We start from the raw sequence: 13,627 nt of genomic DNA, 5'->3' as shown, positions 1-13,627 counted from the left end.
GTGTTGATATCTAAGGGCTACTATCGGGGCAGTTTCGAACTGTACATCATCGCTTATGAAATCAGCAGGACTAAAACTAGGATAATTAGCAACCACTACCCCCGGATCAACATTAGCCACATCGGTAAACGCCTTGAGCGGGGGGCACGATTGCTTCTCCTGTTCGCTGAGCTGGGGAATTTTTTCCCCGCTTCTTGAACCACTGGTACTTAAGCTTTCCGACTGCTTTGCTTTAACATATCTCTTTTGAATAATTCGCTCATAGTGTGATGGCAGCAGACACGGTACTGATGGTGGTCGATCAAGAGCATCCAGACAGCGCTTAGCTTTTATCGGATCAACTTTCTCCTTTGGAGGTGGACGTTTCGGTGCAAAATGGGCCTTATTATAAGCAGTCACAATCTCCACGTTTTCCTCGACGGTCCTCTCATATGGTAACTTTGGAAGAGCCTTGAGGCTTGGACCATATTTGAATTTCTTCCTGACTCCTGTACTGCTAGCCGACGGAGCGGCGACGTCTCTCTGCCGCCCTTGCTGATGCGCCGGAGTAGGCAGAGGAGGAGTAGGCGAAGTGCGCTCATGCGCCGATGGACGTGGAGTGTGCTCACGCGTTGAAGGAGGCAGAGGAGGAGGAGACGGAGGAGGAGGAGGCGGAGTCTGCTGATCAGTCTACTGAGGCGTCCAGTGTGGAAGCTTGATGTACTCCTTTCTCCATAGATGCACTCCCCCCTCTCGTAGATGTTAGTCTCCATAGTCGCCATGTGGAATCACATGGCAATGGAAAGTTCCCTCAGCTCAAGGAGGTAGAATAGAGCCAACCGCCGCCTTCAAGGTCAGGTTCTGGCATTTTGCCATTAGCACACAACGTTCAACCTCCGTGATACTATCCACGTGGTAGCGAGGAGCCGTGAAATCAGGCTGAATGAGCTCCGTGGAAACCACGATGCTTCTCCACTGAGATGGTGGGGTAGCTTCTGTGGCAGCGTCCAAGGAAGGATCTTCGTGCCGCTGAGATGGTTGGCCGGTAGCTCGCTGGTTGTCAAGTTCCTCTAGTTTCACTAATCTTGCACTGAGCTTATGCATTTCAGTCACTTCCTCTTTTTTCTTTCTTTGTCGGCTTCTATTACCGTCGCTGTCGGGAAACCCATGCACCCATGGAATGGAGCCTAATGTGCCTCGTGTTCGTCGAGGGTGTTCAGGATTCCCGAGGGCCTTTGTCAGCTCGCCCTTCTCTCTGTCGGGAATGAATGTCCCTTCCTGTGCTGCCTTGATTGCCTCCTCAAGCTTCCCTGATTCTGGGTCCAAAGTTCCCCCAACCCCAAAGAACCAATGCCTTGACCGATCCGGCCAGTGCAATGTCGCTCGTTGGACCCCTTTATCATGTAGGTCTTGCTCAGCTTTGTCCCACAATGGTCGGGCTTTGTTGTAGCCACCTGACCCCATGGTATGGTGATACTTCTTCAATGCAGCATTTCGCTTGTTTGTCTCTAAACTTTGCTTACCCTTGTTCGATTTCTTGTAGGGCACAAATGCAGGACAGTGATCTCTGATCTTCTCATATTGACCGAAGAACTTTGGAGTCTCGTCTTTCTCGACAAACTTTGTGTTTAAATGTTTCCTCCAGTTCTTGAATAGTCCTTCCATCTTCTTTAGAGCAAACGCCTTGACCTTTCGCTCTATAATTGGGTTATTCGGACCCTCCTCTGGTGGTAGGCTGAAATTTGTCATCAACAAGGTCTAAAGATCATCTTTCAGTCTATCATAGACATAAGAAATGCTAGGCTCTTTATTATTCCATTCGTGGATTGTGATCCGGACGCTGTCCCTAACAACAACTCTGCACTGATGTACAAATGTGTCCTTGGTCCGCTTGGGAGCAATTGGTTGACCATTTTCCACGACTTCTGTGATCGTGAACCTTTCATCCCGTCGCAACCTTTTCTTCGGGCCTCGTCTCCTTACGGAAGTTTGGCTCGATCCGAAGGGCTAAAAGAAGAAAGAAGTGTTACCAAAACATATAATGCATCAAGTCAGCACATGCTTAATATATATATATATATATATATATATATACATTTATATATATATATATGTGATAGTATATGGAACGTGTGGGGTAACTACCCCTGGGTGGTAGGATGTATTTTTCCTATAGGACAAATTTTATCTACCACGGTGGTAGTTACCACCACTTGTGTTTTATATGTTGTATGTAGTATCTATCAAATCGCAGAGTATGTATGTGTAATATGTAGTATATAATCATGTTTAGGTAGTATATATACTATTTTTTTGGTAGTATGTGTCATATTTTGTGTATGCTCTTTTTTACATACAAATATATATGTATTTCACATATATAATAAAAACTATGGGTTAAGTTGTAATTTTTTTCATGTAACTCACTTTAAAAAATCTTATATATAGTATATGAACATAATAAAAATGATAAATTAGTATATATACTCACGCGTGATAGTATATGGAACATGTGGGGTAACTACCCCTAGGTGGTAGGATGTAAATATATATATATATATACCTTGTCGAACTTTGTAACAGTTAAGGCTCCCTCCTTCATTCGGTGACCAGATTCATCAACATGATCTCCTTCCTCCGCCATTCGGTCACCAGAGCCGTCATGACCTCCTTCCTCCTCCATTGTTGGACCAGCGGAGCCATCATCCTCTCCTGCCTGACCATCGGTGTCGTTGAGAAACGACAAGGGATCACCTCCGTCATGGATTATATCCCCCCAACAACTCTTCTTGTAGCAAGTCTCTTTCCATGGTTTCTGCAAATATTACAACATGGCAATATACAAACATGAGAGATGGATTAGCGTGGCCTCGATAGTTGGTCGGGCAAGTGTAATGCCTCTCTCTCATGCATTTCTGACGTCCCCCCTCATGTTGAAGTTATCGGGGAGGGGGTAGATCGACAACAACGCTCTTTATTCTAGGGTTTGGGTGGCCTCGATAGTTGGTCGGGCGAGCGGACCGCCTCTCTCTCATGCATGTCCGACGTCCCCCCTCATGTCAAAGTTATCGAGGAGGGGTAGATCGACAGCGACGCTCTTTCTTCTAGTGTTTGGGTGGCCTCGATAGTTGGTCGGGCGAGCGGACCGCCTCTCTCTCATGCATGTCCGACGTCCCCCCTCATGTCGAAGTTATCTGGGAGGGGGTAGATCGACAACGATGCTCTTTCTTCGAGGGTTTGGGTGGCCTCGATAGTTGGTCGGGCGAGCGGACCGCCTCTCTCGCATGCATGTTCGACGGTCCCCCTCATGTTGAAGTTATCGGGGAGGGGGTAGATCGACAACAATGCTCTTTCTTCTAGGGCTTGGGTGGTCTAGATAGTTGGTCGGGCGAGCGGACCGCCTCTTTCTCATGCATCGTTGACGTCGAGAACAAAATCTATGCAAATTTAACATTTTTTAAATGCTTGGATTGTGATTTCTTATATACGAGGAACCTTTAGTCCCTGGCTAGGAACAGGATTCAGAATCATAAAGGATTCTCTTAAACTTTAAGGGATTTAACAAAATGGCCCCATTCTGGATGTGCATAAAATGGTCCATATTTTTCCTGATCTTATATACCCTTCTATATGTCACGTTGTCTACTGTCAAAGGATTCAAGAAAAACATGACTTCATAGCCAGAATTAACAGGCCCATGATGGTACGAAGCTCTCCAAAGTGTTTTGGAACGGAGTCCCGGATAGGATAATTAGCTTTTTGGTACGAAGTTTAGCAAGAGCCTTCCGAATATCGCAATTTGGAAGGCCTTTGCTGAACTTCGTACCAAAAAGTGAATTATCCTATCAGGAACTCCGTTCCAAAACAACTTTGGAGATCTTCGTATCATCATGCGCCTTTTACTTCCGGCTAATGATGAAGTCATGGATTTCTTCAATAATTTGACACAAGAAAATATGACATATAGAAGCTAGCCAGGGTACGTAGATGAGATCAGAAAAAAAATTGGATCAACTTGTGCACATCCATAATGGGGGCATTCTTGATAAATCCCTTAATAAAGAATTCCGAAGAATCCAATCCTCCAAAAATTGTATGATTTTTTTGAATCAAAGAAGTTGTGTATCAAAAGTAACGCTCCAATAAAGTAGATGACAAACTACTTTATTTTGAAAATTAGCCTAATAAAGATCTTTAGTATATAAACAGGCGCATCATCATCATCATCATCATTGCGGTATACTTGCCACACACCCATACAATCATCTATTTATCGTTTAATCTACAAAAGAAAAAGAACAACAACTGTTAACACACAATGCATTGACATGATGCAAATAGTGAAAATAAACAGAATATTAGTCACATACAAAGGTCGAAAGCCATGTAATCTTTGTTTTTCGGTCTTACAAAGTGTATTGCAGTTTGTGCGACTTCGCACCAAATCTTAAGTTTTCACAAGTGCCATATCGATATGAACTGCCCATAAATTCATTTGTAAGCTCAACACTCAAGTTTAAATTTAGGATCAAAATTCTATTTGTACATCGATCAAACACCAACATATTGGAAACACCTAGTTATTGAGGTTGGCTACAATTATGCATCACCATAATTAAACAATTTTTATTTACATAAATCGAGGATGCAAATTAAATTCAGTTCACAATATGTACTTTATAGAATAGGTTGTATTGCATAGTAGAATTTCCTGATACACTAATTATATGATACTCGTCATCAACCCGTGCACACACGACGCTAGTGATTTTCGAAACACAACGTTATTAAAAAGTCAAATAACTTTTTGTGGTAATGTAAAAACAATCAGTGAACGTCAATAAATTTCGAACATATTGCAACTCACCATTTTGTGTCATGGATTCAGAAGAAAACAAAATGGCCACTATGGGACGATAAAACTGGAAACTCAAAATAAGATATTCCAAGGAATATCTAGAATAGACCATGTATCTATGTTTCGGCAGAAAGAGCCGTTTTGGCTCCTATATATGGGATGAACAGTAAAAAAGGAGGACATTTATTTTGTTTTGGTGATATACAACAAATCCATTGAAATGTTCTATAGGTAACACAAAAGAAATATCTGGTTTTTCCTTTTGGTTTATATCATTTTTTAACTAATGCGAGGGAGATAACATGGATTTCCAGTTCATTTATGTTGAAGAGTTGCCAAAAGAAACTTCCATTCTAAGACTTAACAAATGCATATGTATGCATATCAAATCTATGGTATTAACACCCGCATGGGGCCGGCAGCCACAACGATGGATCGAGGTAGGAAACAGAGGGAGAAAGAGTGATGCTCACCAAGGAGCACACGAAGGCTCGTTGATGGACTAGTAGCAGCAGACGACACCGAGATCAACGAAGAACGGAGGCGAACACAGGAGGAAATAGCGGAGAACTCGACGGGGGCGGGATCGATGGAGAATGACAGCGGTCCTCATAGTCGAAGCAGTGGAGCTCAACGGGGGCGACGATGGCGAGGAGGCCCGGCGACGAGGCCGAGCAGGCACGAAGGCGACGACGATCACCGGCGCAGCAGCCTGGCGGCGTTGTGCTGTGATTCAGCATTGGGGGAGAGAATGGGACAGGTTGGGGGGATTCTCTAAGGGCTGCTGCTACTTCTCAAACAACAGCGCCAGAAATTGACACATTGACGGAGACTTGCTTGCGTTGGTTTTTCCCTTGAAGAGGAAAGGGTGATGCAACACAGGAGCAGTAACTATTTCCCTCAGTTTGAGAACCAAGGTATCAATCCAGTAGGAGAATATCGTCAAGTCCAGAGTACCTGCGCAAACACAAAAGAGCTTGCACCCAACGCTATAAAGGGGTTGTCAATCCCTTCAAGATTGATTGCAAAGTGAGATCTGAAGGCCGAAAGTGAAACGAAGTAAAAGAGTAAGGCTGAAAATATGGTGTGAAGTAGACCCGGGGGCCATAGTGTTCACTAGAGGCTTCTCTCAAAATAGCAAATAATACGGTGGGTGAACAAATTTCTGTCGAGCAATTCACAGAACCGCGCAAAGTCATGACGATATCTAAGGCAAGATCATACATATAGGCATCATGTCCGAGACAAGTAGACCGATACTTTCTCCATCTACTACTATTACTCCACACATCGACCGCTATCTACCATGCATCTAGTGTATTGAGTTCATGATGAACAGAGTAACGCCTTAAGCAAGATGACATGATGTAGAGGGATAAACTCAAACCAATGATGAAAACCCCATCTTTTTACCCTTGATGGCAACAACATGATGCGTTCCTCGCTACCCCTTCTGTCACTGCTGAGGTCACCGCAGGATATGAACCCAAAACCAAGCACTTCTTCCATTGCAAGAATCATAGATCAAGCTGGCCAAACAAAACCCACAACTCGAAGAGAATTACAAGGATATGAAATCATGCATAAAAGAGATCAGAAGAAACTCAAACAAGATTCATAGATAATTTGATCATAAATCCATAATTCATCGGATCTTGACAAACACACCGCAAAAGAAGATTACATCGGATAGATCTCCATGAAGATCATGGAGAACTTTGTATTCAAGATCCAAGAGAGAGAAGAAGCCATCTAGCTACTAGCTATGGACCCTTAGGTCTATGGTGAACAACTCACGCATCATCGGAGAAGTCATGGTGTTGATGAAGAAGCCCTCTGTATTCGAATCCCCCTCCGGTAGGGCACCAGAACGTGCCCGAGATGGGATTTTGCAGAGACAGAAGCTTGCGGCGGCGGAAAAGTGTTTTCGTGGCTCCCTTGATTTTTTCTGGGATTTTAGGGAATATATAGGCGAAGGAGCTAGGGAAGAGGAGGCCCAAGGAGCCCACAAGCCTGGGAGGCGCCCCCCTGGCCGCGGCTAGGGGGCTTGTGGGGTCCCTGGTGGCCCCTTGCCTTGGTTCTCAAGTTCCCCGATCGTCTTCTGTTTCGGAAACAATCTTTTTGGAAGTTTCGTTCCGTTTGGACTCCGTTTAAAATCCTCCTCTAAAAAGGGTCAAAAACACGGAAAAAAGGAACTGGCACTTGGCACTGAGTTAATAAGTTAGTCCCAAAAAAGATATAAAAGGCATACAAAACATCCAAAGTTTGACAAGATAATAGCATGAAACCATTAAAAATTATAGATACGTTGGAGACGTATCAAGCATCCCCAAGCTTAACTCCTGCTCGTCCTCGAATAGGGAAGTGATAAAGACTGAATTTTTGATGTGAAATGCTACTAGCATAGTTGTCCTTTGTAACTTCTTTCATGTGACATGAATGTTCAGATCCGTAAGATTCAAAACAATAGTTTGCTATTGACATGAAAACAATAATACTTCAAGCAAACTAGCAAGGTAATCATGAACTTTCAAAATAACAAGGCCAAGGAAAGTTATCCCTACAAAATCATATAGTCTGGCTATGCTCCATCATCCTCACACAACTAATTTAAATCATGCACAACCCCGGTATTGGCCAAGTAATTGTTTCCGCACTCTTACTTTCTCAAACTTTTTTTCAACTCTCACGCGATACATGAGTGTGAGCCATGGATATAGCACTATGGTGGAATAGAGTGTGGTGGTGGTCGTGAGACAAAAAGGGAGGAGATTGTCACATTGACTTGGCGTATCAAAGGGCTATGGAGATGCCCATTAATAGATATCAATGTGAATGAGTAGGGATTGCCATACAAAGGATGCACTAGAGCTATAAGTATGTGAAAGCTCAAAAGGAGAACTAGTGGGTGTGCATCCAACTTGCTTGCTCACGAAGACCCAGGGCAATTTTGAGGAAGCCCATCATTGGAATATACAAGCCAAGTTATATAATAAAGATTCCCACTAGCATATGGCGGTAACAAAACGAGAGGCTCTCAATCATGAAAACGTGGTGCTATTATGAAGCACAAGTGTGGAAAAAGATAGTAGCATCGTCCCTTCTCTCTTTTTCTCTTTTTTTTATTTGGGCCCTTGGGCCTCTTTTTTTCTCTCTTTTTTTTATTTGGGCTCTTTGGCCTGTTTTTTTTCCTCACATGGGACAATGCTCTAATAATGATGATCATCACACTTTTATTTACTCACAGCTCAAGGCTCAGAACGATGATGACTCTATAGGAAATGCCTCCGGCAATGTACCGGGATGTGCAACGATCTAGCTTGGCGTGTGACGTTGAAACATCTCACTAGCTATCTTACGATCATGCAATGGCAATATGAGAGTGACGGCACAAGTCATGATATGGAGCGATGGGAGTTGCATGACAATATATCTCGGAATGGCTATGAAAATGCCATAGTAGGTAGGTATGGTGGCTGTTTTGAGGAAGGCATATGGTGGTTTTGTGCACCGGCGAAAGTTGCACGGTACTCAAGAGGCTAGAAATGGTGGAAGGTGAAAGTGCATCTATACCATGGACTCACATTAGTCATGAAGAACTCACATACTTGTTGCGAAAGTTTTTATTAGTAATCAAAACAAAGTGCTAAACGCATACTCCTAGGGGAAGGGTTGGTAGGTGTTAACCATCACGCGATCCCGACCTCAACACAAAGGATGAAAATCAATAGATCAATTATGCTCCGACTTCCTAACATAGTGGTTCACCATACGTGCATGCTACGGGAATCACTAACTTCAACACAAGTATTTTTAGATTCACAACACCCTACTAACATAACTCTTGATATTACCAAATCCACGTCTCAAAACTATTTGAGAGGAATCAAAACTTCTCTTTCTACTCAATGCACATGAAGATGGAGGTTTTTGTATCCTCTTTGGGTACCTATCACCTATGGGACTACTTTCATAGCACAAGCCAACTACCAAGTTATGCACCGCCGTGCTCTAAAAGAGCTAAGTGAAGCGCATAGAGCAAAATTATCTAGCTCAAAAGATAAAAGTGAAGCACGATGAGCATTCTAGCAAAATCACGATGAGTGCATGTATCTCTCAAAAGGTGTGCAGGAAGGATGATTGTGACACAACAAAAAGAAAAGACTCCTACGATACAAGATGCTCCAAGAAAAACACATATCATGTGGTGAATAAAAATATAGCTCCAAGTAATGTTACCGATGGATTGAAGACGAAAGAGGGGATGCCTTCCCGGGGCATCCCCAAGCTTAGGCTTTTTGGTGTCCTTGAATTTGGCTTGGGATGCCTTGGGCATCCCCAAGCTTGAGCTCTTTCCACTCCTTATCTCTTTGTCCATGAGAACATCACCCAAAAGTTGAAAACTTCACAACACAAAACTTAAACAGAAACTCGTGATAACATTAGCACAAGAAAACAAACTACCACCTCTTTAGGTACTATAGCAATCTTGATTTCTATTTATATTGGTGTTAGATTACTATATTCTCACTTTTCCATGGCTAGTACCCCCCCGATACTATCCATAATTTCATCAAAACAAGCAACCAACTCAACAAAAACAGAATCTGTCAAAAATAGACCAGTGTGTAGCAATCTGTATACTTCGTATACTTCTAGAACCTCATAAATTCTGAAAAATTATGACTGCCTGGGAAAAAGGCATATCAACCAGCAGCAAAACAAATCAACTCAAAATCTCTTTCTGAATAAAAATGAAAAATAATCTCGTGAGCGAAAAGTTTCTGTCTTTTTCCCGCACGATCAAACAACCATCACCAAGACTAGTCATAAAGGTTTTGCTTGGCTCAAACACAAAAAGAAACACAAAAGACACAATCATAACAGAATTATGATAGTGTGTACGCAACAAAACCAAAAGAAAAAGATAAATTCATTGGGTTGCCTCCCAACAAGCGCTATTGTTTAACGCCCTTAGCTGGGCATTGATAATTCAATGATGCTCACACAAAAGACAAGAATTGAAGCACAACGAGAGCATCATAAAGCATGTGAAAATCACATCTAAGTCTAACATACTTCCTATGCATAGGCATTTTATAGGAAAACAGATTGTCAAGACAACCAATAGTTACCATATGCAAGGAAGAAGAAAGAGACAATAGCAATCTCCACATAACAAGAGGTAATTTGGTAACATGAAAGTTTCTACCACAATATTTTCCTCTCTCATAGCAATTACATGTGGGATCATATTTGAATTCAACAATGTAACTATCACATAGGATATTCTTTTCATGATCCACATGCATGCAAAGTTGACGCTTTTCAAAAATAGTGGGATTATCATCAACGAAAGTCACGACTTTTCCAAACCCACTTTCAATCTTATTGCAAACATTATATTCATCATGAGGCTTAAACAAATTTTCAAGATCATAAGAAAAATCATTACCCCAATCATGATCATTGCAACAAGGAGTGGACATAGCAAAACTAGCATCCCCAAGCTTAGGGTTTTGCATATTTTTAGCATGATTGTCGCTAATAGAATTTATAGTGAAACCATTGCAATCATGCTTTTCATTCAGGGATCCCTCGTGAATCACTTCATAAATTTCTTCATCATGATTTTAAGATTCACGCATATCAAGAAAGACTCCATAAAGAAAGTCAAGTGCACTCAACTCACTAGCAATTGGATCAACAAAATTGGATCTCTTAAAGAGATTAGCAAGTGGATGAGGGTCCATATCACTAGATTTTCAGCAAGCGAAGATGCAAGCATATTGAAGGCACATAGCACACAAGCAAAGCTAAGGCAAACGAAAAAGGCAAACAAAGAAAAGGGCAAATATTTTTGTAAATTTTTGTTTTTCAAAAGTGGGGGAGAGGAAAACGAGAGGCAAAAAAGTAAATGCAAGAGATGAGTTTGCGACACTTACTTGGATGAGTTCTTGACTTGATCCTCCGTGGCAACGGCGCCAGAAATCCTTCTGCTACTTCTCAAACAACAGCGCCGGAAATTGACACGTTGACGGAGACTTGCTTGCGTTGGTTTTTCCGTTGAAGAGGAAAGGGTGATGCGGCACAGGAGCAGTAAGTATTTCCCTCAGTTTGAGAACCAAGGTATCAATCCAGTAGGAGAATCTCGTCAAGTCCAGAGTACCTGCGCAAACACAAAAGAGCTTGCACCCAACACTATAAAGGGGTTGTCAATCCCTTCAAGATTGATAGCGAAGTGAGATCTGAAGGCGGAATGTGAAACGAAGTAAAAGAGTAAGGCAGCAAAAATGGTGTGAAGTAGACCCGGGGCCATAGTGTTCACTAGAGGCTTCTCTCAAAATAGCAAATAATACGGTGGGTGAACAAATTACTGTCGAGCAATTGACAGAACATCGCAAAGTCATGACGATATCTAAGGCAAGATCATACATATAGGCATCACGTCCGAGACAAGTAGACCGATACTTTCTGCATCTACTACTATTACTCCACACATCGACCGCTATCTAGCATGCATCTAGTGTATTGAGTTCAAGATGAACAGAGTAACGCCTTAAGCAAGATGACATGATGTAGAGGGATAAACTCAAACCAATGATGAAAACCCCATCTTTTTACCCTTGATGGCAACAACATGATGCATGCCTCGCTACCCCTTCTGTCACTGGGTGAGGTCACCACACGATATGAACCCAAAACCAAGCACTTCTCCCATTGCAAGAATCATAGATCAAGCTGGCCAAACAAAACCCACAACTCGAAGAGACTTACAAGGATATGAAATCATGCATAAAAGAGAACAGAAGAAACTCAAATAAGATTCATAGATAATTTGATCATAAATCCACAATTCATCGGATCTCGACAAACACACGCAAAAGAAGATTACATCGGATAGATCTCCATGAAGATCATGGAGAACTTTGTATTGAAGATCCAAGAGAGAGAAGAAGCCATCTAGCTACTAGCTATGGACCCTTAGGTCTATGGTGAACAACTCACGCATCATCGGAGAGGTCATGGTGTTGATGAAGAAGCCCTCCGTATTCGAATCCCCCTTCGACAGGGCACCAGAACGTGCCCCAGATGGGATTTTGCAGAGACAGAAGCTTGCGGCGGCGGAAATGTGTTTTTGTGGCTACCCTGATTTTTTCTGGGATTTTAGGGAATATATAGGCGAAGGAGCTAGGGCAGAGGAGGCCCAGGGAGCCCACAAGCCTGGGAGGCGCGCCCCCTGGCCGCGGCTAGGGGGCTTGTGGGGTCCCTGGTTGCCCCCTGCCTTGGTTCCCGAGTTCCCCGATCGTCTTCTGTTTTGGAAAAAAACTTTTTGGAAGTTTCGTTCCGTTTGGACTCTGTTTAAAATCCTCCTCTGAAAAGGATCAAAAACACGGAAAAAACAGGAAATGGCACTTGGCACTGAGTTAATAAGTTAGTCCCAAAAAAATATAAAAGGCATACAAAACATCCAAAGTTTGACAATATAATAGCATGAAACCATCAAAAATTATAGATACGTTGGAGACGTATCAGCTGCTTATATAACCCACCCTTTAGTCCCGGTTGGTGCCACCAACCAGGACTAAAGGTGAATTTCACCAGCCCAAAGGGCACGAAACTGCTAGTCCTTCACTCCCGGTTGGAGCCACCAACCGGGACTAAAGGGATGTTCCTCGCTGTGGCGCGAGGTGGTGAAAGTTTAGTCCCACCTCGCCAAGCGAAGGGCACTGGCAGTGGTTTACAAGCCCTATTGCGGATTACCTCTCGAGCTCCTTCCTAGCAGGCAGTACATGCCTAACATTTTCTGTGCCTAGTGGGCCTCCATCCTCGCCCAAGTATAGTTGGGTCTCTAGTCATATACACGTCATGGTGGCTTATTAAGAGGGCACTTTATTTTTGCAAAATTATACTTTGATCATAACCTGAAGTTTACAAAAGCTTTTTAGTTGAATCTTTTTGCTATTGGATAATATTATAGTTTTGTTTTAGTTGATCACAACAAAATATTTTAATTGATTCTTTTTAGTTGATTCCTTTTGCTATTAGAGTTTTGTAAAATCCTTTTAGTTTGATATTAAAGTTTCTAATAAAAATACTTTATGAAAATTCTTAGAGTTTGTTGTAGCAACCAGCTAAATACTTAGAGTTCTTGAGTGATTATTTTTGCTTTAGATAACAAAAATTATAAACTTTCTATTAGTGCCAATAGTTTTAAAATTTGAATTCTTTGCCATTAAAGATTTTTTTTCATGTTATTTTAGTTTGCTATTATATATTTTAACAAAACAAACTTTATGATAATTCTTTTTAGTTGATGTTTTTTTGATTCTTTTTAGTTCATTCTTTTTAGTTAATGTTTTACTTGATTGTTTTTGGTTCATTCTTTTTAGTTGATTCTTTTTAGTTCATTCTTTTTAACAACAAAATACTTTGATAATTTTAATTATTATTTTATTGATTATTTTTAGTTCATTCTTTTTAACAAATCAATACTTTGATAATTTTAGTTAATATTATTTTGATTCTTTTTAGTTCATTCTTTTTTATATTAGTTTATTCTTTGAGCTAAACGACCCTGAAATTGAAAAGCACTACAAATGAACTCCGGAAAGGATGAAAGTTGGCATGATATCATCATTTCACCCACATAGCAGATGGTAAAAAGTTGAGTGGGTTATGAACAAAACTAGATGCACTTCGTGTACAAAATCGACAATCTCTTTCGAAGTATCACGGTTTCGGATGAAAACTCATGTGTTACAAAGGGATTTCATTTTTGGAACTTAT

This window comes from Hordeum vulgare, chromosome 1H, assembly GCF_904849725.1.
Source record: "Hordeum vulgare subsp. vulgare chromosome 1H, MorexV3_pseudomolecules_assembly, whole genome shotgun sequence".
Lineage (NCBI taxonomy): Eukaryota > Viridiplantae > Streptophyta > Magnoliopsida > Poales > Poaceae > Hordeum > Hordeum vulgare.
Note: the sequence above shows the minus strand (reverse complement) of the source record.